The 11,340-nt window shown below is 35.6% G+C and overlaps 1 protein-coding gene across 1 annotated transcript in view; it reads left to right on the top strand.

The window, feature by feature from the left end:
- Positions 1-11,340, top strand: part of LOC142225126 (uncharacterized) — a 979,687-nt gene that overhangs the window by 406,384 nt on the left and 561,963 nt on the right. The window lies entirely within an intron of this gene.

Below are 11,340 nucleotides of genomic sequence, written 5' to 3'. Positions count from 1 at the left end.
GATCCGGCTGAAATTTGGTATATGGTGTTGGTATATGGTCTCTAACAACCATGCAAAAATTAATCCATATCGGTTCATAATTATATATAGCCCCCCCCCCCCCCCCCCCCCCCCGGAGCCTCTTGAAGGATCAAAATTCATCCCATCCGGTTGAAATTTGGTACATTTCGCTTGTGTATGTTCGATAACAACCATGCCAAAATTGGTCTGTATCGATCTATATCATATATATAGCCCCCAAATAAACCGATCCCCAATCACAAAAAAATCACGATAGTCACTCGAGCCAAAAACAATCTACCAAAACTTTATTGCCATAGAATTTTTTGTCAAAATTTTATTTCTATAGAAAATTTTGTCAACATATTATGTCTTTAGGAAATTTTGTCATAATATAATTTCACTACAAAATTTTGTCAAAAATATATTTCTATACAAAATTTTGTCAAAATTTTATTTCTATAGAAAATTTTGTCAGAATTTTATTTCTGTAGAAAATTTTGTCAAAATTGTATTTCTATAGAAACTTTATCAAGCATTTCATAGTTGGAGATTAATATTTTGCAAAATTTTTCAAAACGTCAAGAATTCTACCAATCTACCAAACAGTAAAAAATCTGCCATTTTTTGTAGACTCGTGTTCATATTCCCATATTTCAATTCTGGCTCTATAATTGCAGCACAAAAGTTCATGTCGGTTCGTAATTATTTCTTTCCTATATATATCGGTCAAGAACTGAATATATACGTATTTAATCGACCTTTCTTTTGTCTACTAAAGGGTGATTTGTTAAGAGCTTGATAACTTTTTTTTTTAAAAAAACGCCTAAAATTTGCAAAATCTCATCGGTTCTTTATTTGAAACGTTAGATTGGTCCATGACATTTACTTTTTGAAGATAATTTCATTTAAATGTTGACCGCGGCTGCGTCTTAGGTGGTCCATTCGGAAAGTCCAATTTTGGGCAACTTTTTCGAGCATTTCGGCCGGAATAGCCCGAATTTCTTCGGAAATGTTGTCTTCCAAAGCTGGAATAGTTGCTGGCTTATTTCTGTAGACTTTAGACTTGTCGTATCCCCACAAAAAATAGTCTAAAGGCGTCAAATCGCATGATCTTGGTGGCCAACTTACCGGTCCATTTCTTGAGATGAATTGTTCTCCGAAGTTTTCCCTCAAAATGGCCATAGAATCGCGAGCTGTGTGGCATGTAGCGCCATCTTGTTGAAACCACATGTCAACCAAGTTCAGTTCTTCCATTTTTGGCAACAAAAAGTTTGTTAGCATCGAACGATAGCGATCGCCATTCACCGTAACGTTGCGTCCAACAGCATCTTTGAAAAAATACGGTCCAATGATTCCACCAGCGTACAAACCACACCAAACAGTGCATTTTTCGGGATGCATGGGCAGTTCTTGAACGGCTTCTGGTTGCTCTTCACTCCAAATGCGGCAATTTTGCTTATTTACGTAGCCATTCAACCAGAAATGAGCCTCATCGCTGAACAAAATTTGTCGATAAAAAAGCGGATTTTCTGCCAACTTTTCTAGGGCCCATTCACTGAAAATTCGACGTTGTGGCTCGTTAGTAAGTCTATTCATGATGAAATGTCAAAGCATACTGAGCATCTTTCTCTTTGACACCATGTCTGAAATCCCACGTGATCTGTCAAATACTAATGCATGAAAATCCTAACCTCAAAAGAATCACCCTTTATATATCACGCAAGGACTAACTTACTATTTAGAAGATGAGGTTAAGATGTTTTAAGATGCCTTGCCATCGGCCACAACCCAAGTAATTCGATTGTGGATGACAGTCTTTAGAAGAAGTTTCTACGCAATCCATGGTGGAGGGTACTTCGTCCTGTTCGAACTTACGGCCGTATATACTTGTTTTTGTTTTTTTTTTTTTTTTTTGTAAACTGAACTCGAATCTCTAGCATACAAGGTCGTCATTGCAAGAATTTTGCTACGACAGCGACCTCTCAAATTCTACTATGAATATCCACATTAATTCTTCGAATAATCATAATTTATGATATCCTTCGAATTATTCAGATTAATGAAAATAGGAAGAGTTTTACTCAGACATAATTATAAATTCTTTTCTCAAACTTATATTCTCCTCAATATCCAGATGTCTGCATATTTTTTTGATTAATAAGTCAAGTTTAATAATGTCACACCATAGTTGATATGATGTCGAGAGAAATATTAATATGGAATACTATGCAATGCACATGTATGTCACGCTACGCACACACACACACGCACGTACATAGGTAAGGCTGGGAGTGTGTATTTAAGTGATGATGAATTCAAAAAGGATGTTTAACGCCTGTAGCCTGTTAATAATAAGTTCAACGAATACAAGCAAGCTACACTGACAGAAGAGTTTTCTTCGTTTCTAAGGAACGAAGTTTGAGACAAGCAAAGTTCTCTTGTGGTGCTAAAGAATTTAATTTAAAAGCAAATAAAATCGATCGTATATCATAAATTTGAATTAGTTTTGTCTAAAAGTAAATACTTTATAAGAAATAGGAATTTCGTTTATCTAAAATTTCGTTTCTGAGGAAAGTATATTTTTTTGGGTGTAACTATAGTCATCAGCAGCATCGGCAACAGCAGGGTGAAAATGAGCCAGTATAATTTACAAAAGCTTGTCGACGAAAGATGCCACATCACATAAGTATGACCTTAATAATACGAGTGATACATTCTCAAGCTAAACTGCTAGGACAGTAGTCGTATAGAAGTCACCTCTAGGCCTGATGGCTGTAGCCCCCCCCCCCCCCCCCCTCAACAACAATGGAAACATAAATATATGCCAACATTAAAGTAATGAGTATGACATGAGAAAGTAATTAAATAATGGCTGTACCAGATATTAAAGTAGGACACCGAATGTATGTGAATATCAGAAGAATAAAGGTGCATGTATTGTCACTCCATATCGTTATGGGGATACATACATATTGCAAACCTTGAAATGTTAGAATGTAAGAAGTGTTGTGTGAGATATCTCTTTGGGGTTATATTACGATTGTGGAATTTTGAAACCTTGAAATTATACATGATGCTAGTGCAAACAATTTAGTCTCAATGATCAGTGAAGCATTTAAAAGGAAATCTACATGATTTGAGTAAAAGTTAATCATAAAATGTGATATATAAAATGCAGGCAAGGTGCACTAAATATTAAATATTTCCCATTAAATATTAAATATATCCCTTATTTAATTGTCCGCAAGTTCTGAATCACCATTTATTTTCAATACAAAACAAGGAAGTACAAGTACATACGGCCGTAAATTCGGTCAGGTCGAATCTTATGTGCCTTCTACTAAAGACTGTCATTCACAATCGAATTCTTGGGTTTCTTGTGTTAATACTTGCCAATGGCAATGAATTTTAAAATTCCTTAACATCGTCTTCTCAATTGACTGTTAGTCCGTCCATACGTGGTACGCCGAAAAAAATTCACGAAAATTTTTCAAATTAAAATCTTAATCGAGTTTTAAAAAATATTCAAGTAAAATATCAATTAATTCAACAATTTTTTAAGCTAAATTTTTGAAAAATTATTATAGCAACTTGATACTGACTGATTTTGGGTAGAAAGTCAAACATTTTGAAAAAAAAAACAAGTATATACGGCCGTAAGTTCGGCCAGGCCGAATCTTATGTACCCTCCACCATGGATTGCATAGAAACTTGTACTAAAGACTGTCATCCACAATCGATGATGGCAAGGTATCTTAAAACTTCTTAACACCATCTTCTCAATTGTAAGTTAGTTCATACGGGGTATATATTAAACAAACAAAGAACCGATTAAATACGTATATAATTCAGTTTGACATAATTTTTTATAGAAATACAATTTTGACAAAATTTTCTATACCAATAAAATTTTGAAAAAAAATTCTATAAAAATAAAATGTTGACAAAATTTTTCATAGAAATTTTTTATCTTAACAAAATTTTTTATAGTAATAAAATTTTGACAAAATTTTCTATAGAAATAAAATATTGACAAAATTTTCTATAATAAAATGTTGACAAAATTTTCTATAAAAATAAAATTTTGAGAAAAATTTCCATACAAATAAAATCTTAACAAAATTTTGTACAGTAATAAAATTTTGACAAAATGTTCTATAGAAATAAAATATTGACAAAATTTTGTATAGCACTAAGATTTTGACAAAATTTTTTATAGTAATAAAATTGTGACAAAATTTTCTGTAGTAATAAATTTTGACAAAATTGTCTATAGAAATAATATTTTGACAAAATTTTCTGTAGAAGTAAAATTTTGGTAGATTATTTTTTGGGGAACGGCTTTATATAAGTATAGACCGATATGGACCAAGTTTGGCCTGGTAGCTAGCGGCCATATACTAGTGCAATGTACCAAATTTCACCACGTACCAAATTTCTACTGGATCGGATGAATTTTACTCCTCCAAGAGGTCCGGAGGTCACATTTGGGGATCGGTTTGTATGGGGGCTATATATAATTATGGACCGATGTGGATCAATTTTTGCATGGTTGTTAGAGACCTTATACTAACACCATGTACCAAATTTCAGCCGGATCGGATGAAATTTGCTTCTCTTAGAGGTCTTGCAAGCCAAATCGGGGGATCGGTTTATATGGGGGCAATATATAATTATGGACCGATGTGGACCAATTTTAGCATGGTTGTTAGGGAACATATACCACAACCATGTACCCAATTTCAGCGGGATCGGATGAAATTTAATTCTCTTTGGGGCTCCGCAAGCCAAATTTGAGGGTCCGTTTATGTGGGGGCTATACGTAAAAGTGGACCGATATGCCCCATTTGCACTACCATCCGACCTACATCAAAAACAACTACTTGTGCCAAGTTTCAATTTTTTAGAAAACCGTGTTAGTTTTAAGCTACCTTGCCATCGGCAAGTGTTACCGCAACCCAAGTAATTCGCTTGTGGATTGCAGTCTTTAGTAGAAGTTTCTACGCAATCCATGGTGGATAGTACATAAGCTTCGTCCTGGCAGAACTTAAGGCCGTATATATTTGTTTCTTATGAAAAGGTAAAATTTTTGGGATTTTCGGATTTCCACATCCTACTGTTTTAGGTTTCCGATCTACCCATTTCAATTAATAGACTATATTGGAAAAGCATTCTCCTTTAGCAGAGAACGAGCTTCAAAAAATCTAACATGTCCACGAAAAGAAATGCAGTAGAAACATTTTTTAGCCTTCCAATTTCTCCATTCCAATATATTGCAAAAATTGTTCTACTGTATTTTTTTTTTTTTTTTTTTTTGACATGTTGGATTTTTTGAAGCTCGTTCCTTCGTTTATTTCAATAGAAAATTTTGTCAAAATTGTAACAGGTTGGCTGATAAGTCCCCGGTCTGACACATAGATGGCGTCGCTAGTATTAAATGCATATTATTTTTATATAGTACCAACCTTAAAATGATTCGTGTCAAAATTTGACGTCTGTAAGTCAATTAGTTTGTGAGATAGAGCGTCTTTTATGAAGCAACTTTTGTTATTGTGAAAAAAAGGAATTTCATGTTTTGATAACATTTATATGGGGCCTATATATAATTATGGACCGATTTCGACCAATTTTTGCATGGGAGTTTGAGGCCATATATTAACACCTCGTACCAAATTTCAACTGAATCAGATGAATTTTGGTCTTCCAAGAGGCTCCGGAGGTCAAATCTGGTGATCGGTTTGTATGGGGGCTATAAATAATTACGGACCGATGTGGACCAATTTTTGCATGGTTGTTAGAAACCTTAGTATATGGTACCAAATTTCAGCCGGATCGGATGAAATTTGCTTCTCTTAGAGGCCTCGCAAGCCAAATCTGGGGGTCGGTTTATATTGGGGCTATATATAATTATGGACCGATGTGGACCAATGTTTGCATGGTTGTTAGAGACCATATACTAACACCATGTACCAAATTTCAGCCGGATCGGATGAAATTTGCTTCTCTTAGAGGCTCCGCAAGCTCGGCGGCGCGACTCGGCGGCGCGACTCGGAGGCGCGACTCAGCGGCGCGACTCGGCGGCTTCATTCTCTGTTTCCGAATATATGTGATGTAGATATATCGTTGATCAAGTGGAATTTCTAAGACTAGAGACTAGTCGAAGCAGGGAATGAAACCGCGACCCTTTGTATTTAAGGCGGACATACTTACCATTGCTCCACGGTGGCCAACTTAAGGTATGTTTCTGTCAAATAAACTTTCCTTACTTCAGCTCGTGGGCGCAGAAAACTATGCTTTACCATATAAATGTAATGGCTTTATTGTTGTTTGTGTATTGATGGCTATAGCGATAATTGTCTGTTGATGACAATAACATCTACGTAACCCACTGGATAGTGAGTTGGCTTACAAACAGTATGGTCCGCGGTTCGATTCTCCGTCTAGGCGAAGGGTAAAATTTAAAAAATTTATAAAATAGAATAATATCTTCTACATTATTTGTATTACAGAAAAAGGTGCTGAGAACTAAAAAATCTCGTGGAAGTGAGAAAGATTTGAGAGAAGAAACAATTAGCCAGAAAAGAAATTTTTTGTTAAGTTAGGTTAGGTTAGGTGGCAGCCCGATGTATCAGGCTCACTTAGACTATTCAGTCCATTGTGATACCACATTGGTGAACTTCTCTCTTATCACTGAGTGCTGCCCAATTCCATGTTATACTCAATGACAAGGGACCTCCTTTTTATAGCCGAGTCCGATCGGCGTTTCACATTGCAGTGAAACCACTTAGAGGAGCTTTGAAACCATCAGAAATATCACCAGCACTACTGGAGTGGGATAATCCACAGCTGAAAAACTTTTTGGTGTTCAGTCGAAGCGGGAATCGAACCCACGACCTTGTGTATGCAAGACGGGCATGCTAACCATTGCACCACGGTTGTTGAGTTAGTCTTTATGATATTATTTTTACATAACCTACAAGAATCGACATTTAAAGTATACTTCTCTTCCAATCAAACAGCGAAATGGAAAACGATATTTGTTTGTCTAAAATTTCAGTTGGGAGGAAAGAATTAATTTTTTGCTTGTGAAAGTTTGATTTGACTCGAAACATCAAAAGTCCTTTAGTCGAATTTGAAGATTATTGAACTAAAACTCCATGTTCAATGTTTGCATCCCTAATGGCAATATATAAACCTCCTCGTATAAACTGTATAAGACATTTCAAATATTTCATAATGTCACCATTCTAGTACAATTATACCATCATCGCAGAAAGTGAAAGTGCATCATGAATATCAAATAAGAAATTCCAACATGTGGCACAACAGGCCGAGCTTTGTGTCTGGCCACTAAAAGTGGGAGACATCGAAACCAGTGACATTCTCAACCACAAGCATCGCATCGACCACTGCAGTTTCACTAGCTCAAAGACATTAGCATTAACCATTCAAGTGGTGGCAAAAGCGATCTCAGTTCTCATTGTAAACACCACAGTCCTAAGCATCAGCAGTAGCTGACATCCCAAAAGTGACTGTCGCCAACCATCTGTCTTCTAGTGGTTTGCCTGTCGTCAGCCATGTTTTGTCATTTACATTTATCGACTTGTTTCTATGGCCACCAAATCTGTAAGTCAGTCACACTCCATGTCACCATGATAGAGTGAATGTTGCCCGTTTGTTTTTTTTATAGTTTACCACCCAATGTAATGACACCAAAAATATCGTAAGAATGCCATAATATTTGCCATCATTACTGCAGCATTTTCTGCCATCTATGGCAATTAAGGACTACAGCACAGAAAAACACTCAGAACCACAGACGGCTGCAATATGGTTGACACAAAATGCAATGCATTGGGGACAAGGCCATTGCATTAAAGTAAAGTAGCATGAATTTAAATAGGCAACTGACTGTGTGGGAATTGCTTTCGGTCTTAATGTGTCATCTTACACAGGCAGGGGTGGTATCGAAGAAAAATCGATTTGATACAAAATCATTGAAAAGGAAAATTAAACCATGTTAGAGGAGCAAACAATGTGGGAAAGTTGACATGAAGTGTTACTAAGTTCACACGGGTATTCTTGTCACGTTAGCAATGACAGCTACATGATATTTTGTTTTATTGAATGGTCATTGTCTTATTTTTAATCCGACAGAAACTAAAGAATTACTTGGGTTGTTTTGTATATACGAGTCTGTAAAAATTTTTAACCGATATGAATAAATTTTAGCATGGTAGAGAGCCAAATTTCAACCGGATCGAAAAACTTGTTCCTTCATGAGGCTTCGGAATATAAATCATAAAAGATCGGTTTATATGCAGGCTATATATAATTATGAACCTAATTGAAACAATTTTTGTATGGTTCTTAGATGGCATATATAGTAAAACCAGGTACCAAATTTCAACCGGATCGGTGGAAGTTCCGTAGATCAAATCTGGGGACCGGTTTATGTGGTGGATGCTCCGGAGTTAAAATGTGGGGATCGTTTATATAAATTTATAGACCTATATGGATCAATTTTTGGCATGATTGTTAGAGGAAATATCCCAATAACACGTACCAAATTTAAACCGAATCAAATGAAATTTGCCATTTCAAAAAGGCTCCAGAGGTCGGTTTATATGGCGCTATACCTGAAAGTGGCCCGATATGGAACATTTGCAATACCATCTGACCTACATCAATAACAACTACTTGTGCCAAGTTTGAAGTCGATACACGCAAAGAAAAAAAAACGTTTGGAAAACGTGTACCGAAAACGTTTTTCTTTTGTTAGAGTTTTTTGAATTGCTTCGAAAAGTATACACTTTTATCACCAAAAAAATTCGTTTGTTACAAAATTTTTATTTTTTCAGTAAAAAAAGTTATTTTTGAACCAACAACACAGTCCATTTCGTTTATATCAAACACTGTTCTTTTCTAAATTTAGGTCTTTAATAAGACACATTTTACAGTTCATACTAAAAATTTAATATAGTAGCATGTAATGTTGAAAATTTTTCGGAATCTTCCGATCATATCTGGAATATATGTAAAAAAAAAAAAACTTTGGTCGAAGCATGCCACGACCCTTGGCATGCAAGTCAGACGTAGCAACCACTGCTCCACGGTGCCCAACTAAATGTATTTTTCTGTTAAATAAACTTTGTTTAATCGGCTCGTGGGCGCCGCAAGCTATGCTATATAAATATAACTTAGTTATATGGGTAATTGTCTATTGATGACAATAATGGCTACATGGCTCAGTGGATAGTGTGTTGGCTTACAAATTGCATGGTCCGCGGTTCGATTCTCCGTCCAGGCGAAAGGTAAAAAAAAATTAAAATTTATAAAATCGTATAATTTCTTCTACATTGTTTGTGTTACAGAAAAAGGTGCTAAGAACTAAAAAACTTCGTGGAAGTGAGAAAGATGTGAGGGAAAATGCAATTAGCCAGAAAAAAATTTTTTTGAGTTAGTCTTTATGAAATTGTTTTTACATCCTGGAAAAGAATAAACGTTTATCACAAAAAAAATATGCTTTTCTTCCAAATACACTTCCTTTCAACGAAAAGCAAATGAGAAACGAACCTTGTTTGTCTAAAATTTCGTTTGGGAGGAAAGAATTATTTTTTTGCGTGTTTCGTTCGGAAGTGAGCGTGATTTCAACAGACGGAATGACGGACAGATGGACGGACGGATATGCTTAGATCGACTCAGAATTTCACCACGACCCAGAATATATATACTTTATGGGGTCTTAGAGCAATATTTCGATGTGTTACAAACGGAATGGCAAAGTTAATATACCCCCCATCCTATGGTGGAGAGTATAACAAGTAAGGAAAATCTAAAGTCGGATGGGGCCGACTATATTATAACCTGCACCACTTTATATAGTCGATCCCCAATCACACAAGAATTGGTCCATATCGGCTCATAATCATGGTAGCCACCCGAGCCAAAAAAAATCTACCAACATTTTATTTCTATAGAAAATTTTGTCAACATTTTATTTCTATAGAAAATTTTGCTAAATTTTATTGCTTTTGAAACTTTTGTTAAAATTTTATTTCTATAGAAAATTTTGTTAAAATTTCATTTCCATAGAAAATTTTGCCAAAATAGGAAATTTTGTCAAAATTTTATTTCTATCGAAAAATTTGTCAAACTGAATTATATACGTATTTAATCGGCCTTTTTATACCCTGCGCCACACTGTGGAACAGGGTATTATAAGTTAGTGCATATGTTTGTAACACCCAGAAGGAGACGAGATAGACACATGGTGTCTTTGGCAATAATGCTCAGGGTGGGTTCCTGAGTCGATATAACCATGTCCGTCTGTCCGTCCGTCCGTCCGTCTGTCTGTGAACACATTTTTGTGATCAAAGTCTAGGTCGCAATTTAAGTCCAATCGCCTTCAAATTTGGCATAGGTTTCTAATTTGGATCAGAATAGAACCCTATTGATTTTGGAAGAAATCGGTTCAGATTTAGATATAGCTCCCATATATATCCTTCGCCCGATATGCACTAATATGGATCCAGCAGCCAGAGTTTTATACCGATTTGCTTGAAATTTTGTACAAACATAACACTTAGTTGTACAGTCAAGTGTGCAAAATTTGATTGAAATCGGTTCAGATTTAGATATAGCTCCCATATATATCTTTCGCCCGATATGCACTTATATGGCCCCAGAAGCCAGATTTTTGCGCAAATTTGGTTGAAATTTTGCAATAGGCGTACAATTGGTAGTATAGTCAAGCGTGCAAAATTTGATTGAAATCAGTTCAGATTTAGATATAGCTCCCATATATATCTTTCGCCCGATATGCACTTATATGGCCCCAGAAGCCAGATTTTTGCCCGAATTTGGTTGAAATTTTGCACTAGGAGTACAATTAGTAGTATAGTCGAGTGTGCAAAATTTGATTGAAATCGGTTCAGATTTAGATATAGCTCCCATATATATCTTTCGCCCGATATGGACTAATATAGTCCTAAAAGCCAGAGTTTTGGCGCAATTTGGATGAAATTTTGCACAGGGAGTTGATTTAGCATTATAGCTATGCGTGTCAAATTTGGTTGAAATCGGTTCAGATTTAGATATATCTCCCATATATAGCTTTCGCCCGATTTACACTCATATGACCACAGATGCCAATTTTTTACTGCGATTTAGATGAAATTTTGCACAGGGAGTATAATAAGCATTGTTGCTATGCATGCCAAATTTAGTTGAAATCGGTTCAGATTTAGGTATAGCTCCCATATATATGTTTTTCTGATTTCGACAAAAATTGTCAAAATACGAACATTTCCCTTTTAAAATCGCCTCTGTTTAGTC

This window comes from Haematobia irritans, chromosome 2 (assembly GCF_050003625.1).
Source record: "Haematobia irritans isolate KBUSLIRL chromosome 2, ASM5000362v1, whole genome shotgun sequence".
In the NCBI taxonomy this organism is placed as follows: domain Eukaryota; kingdom Metazoa; phylum Arthropoda; class Insecta; order Diptera; family Muscidae; genus Haematobia; species Haematobia irritans.
Note: the sequence above shows the minus strand (reverse complement) of the source record. Positions and strands in the feature narration are given on the sequence as shown.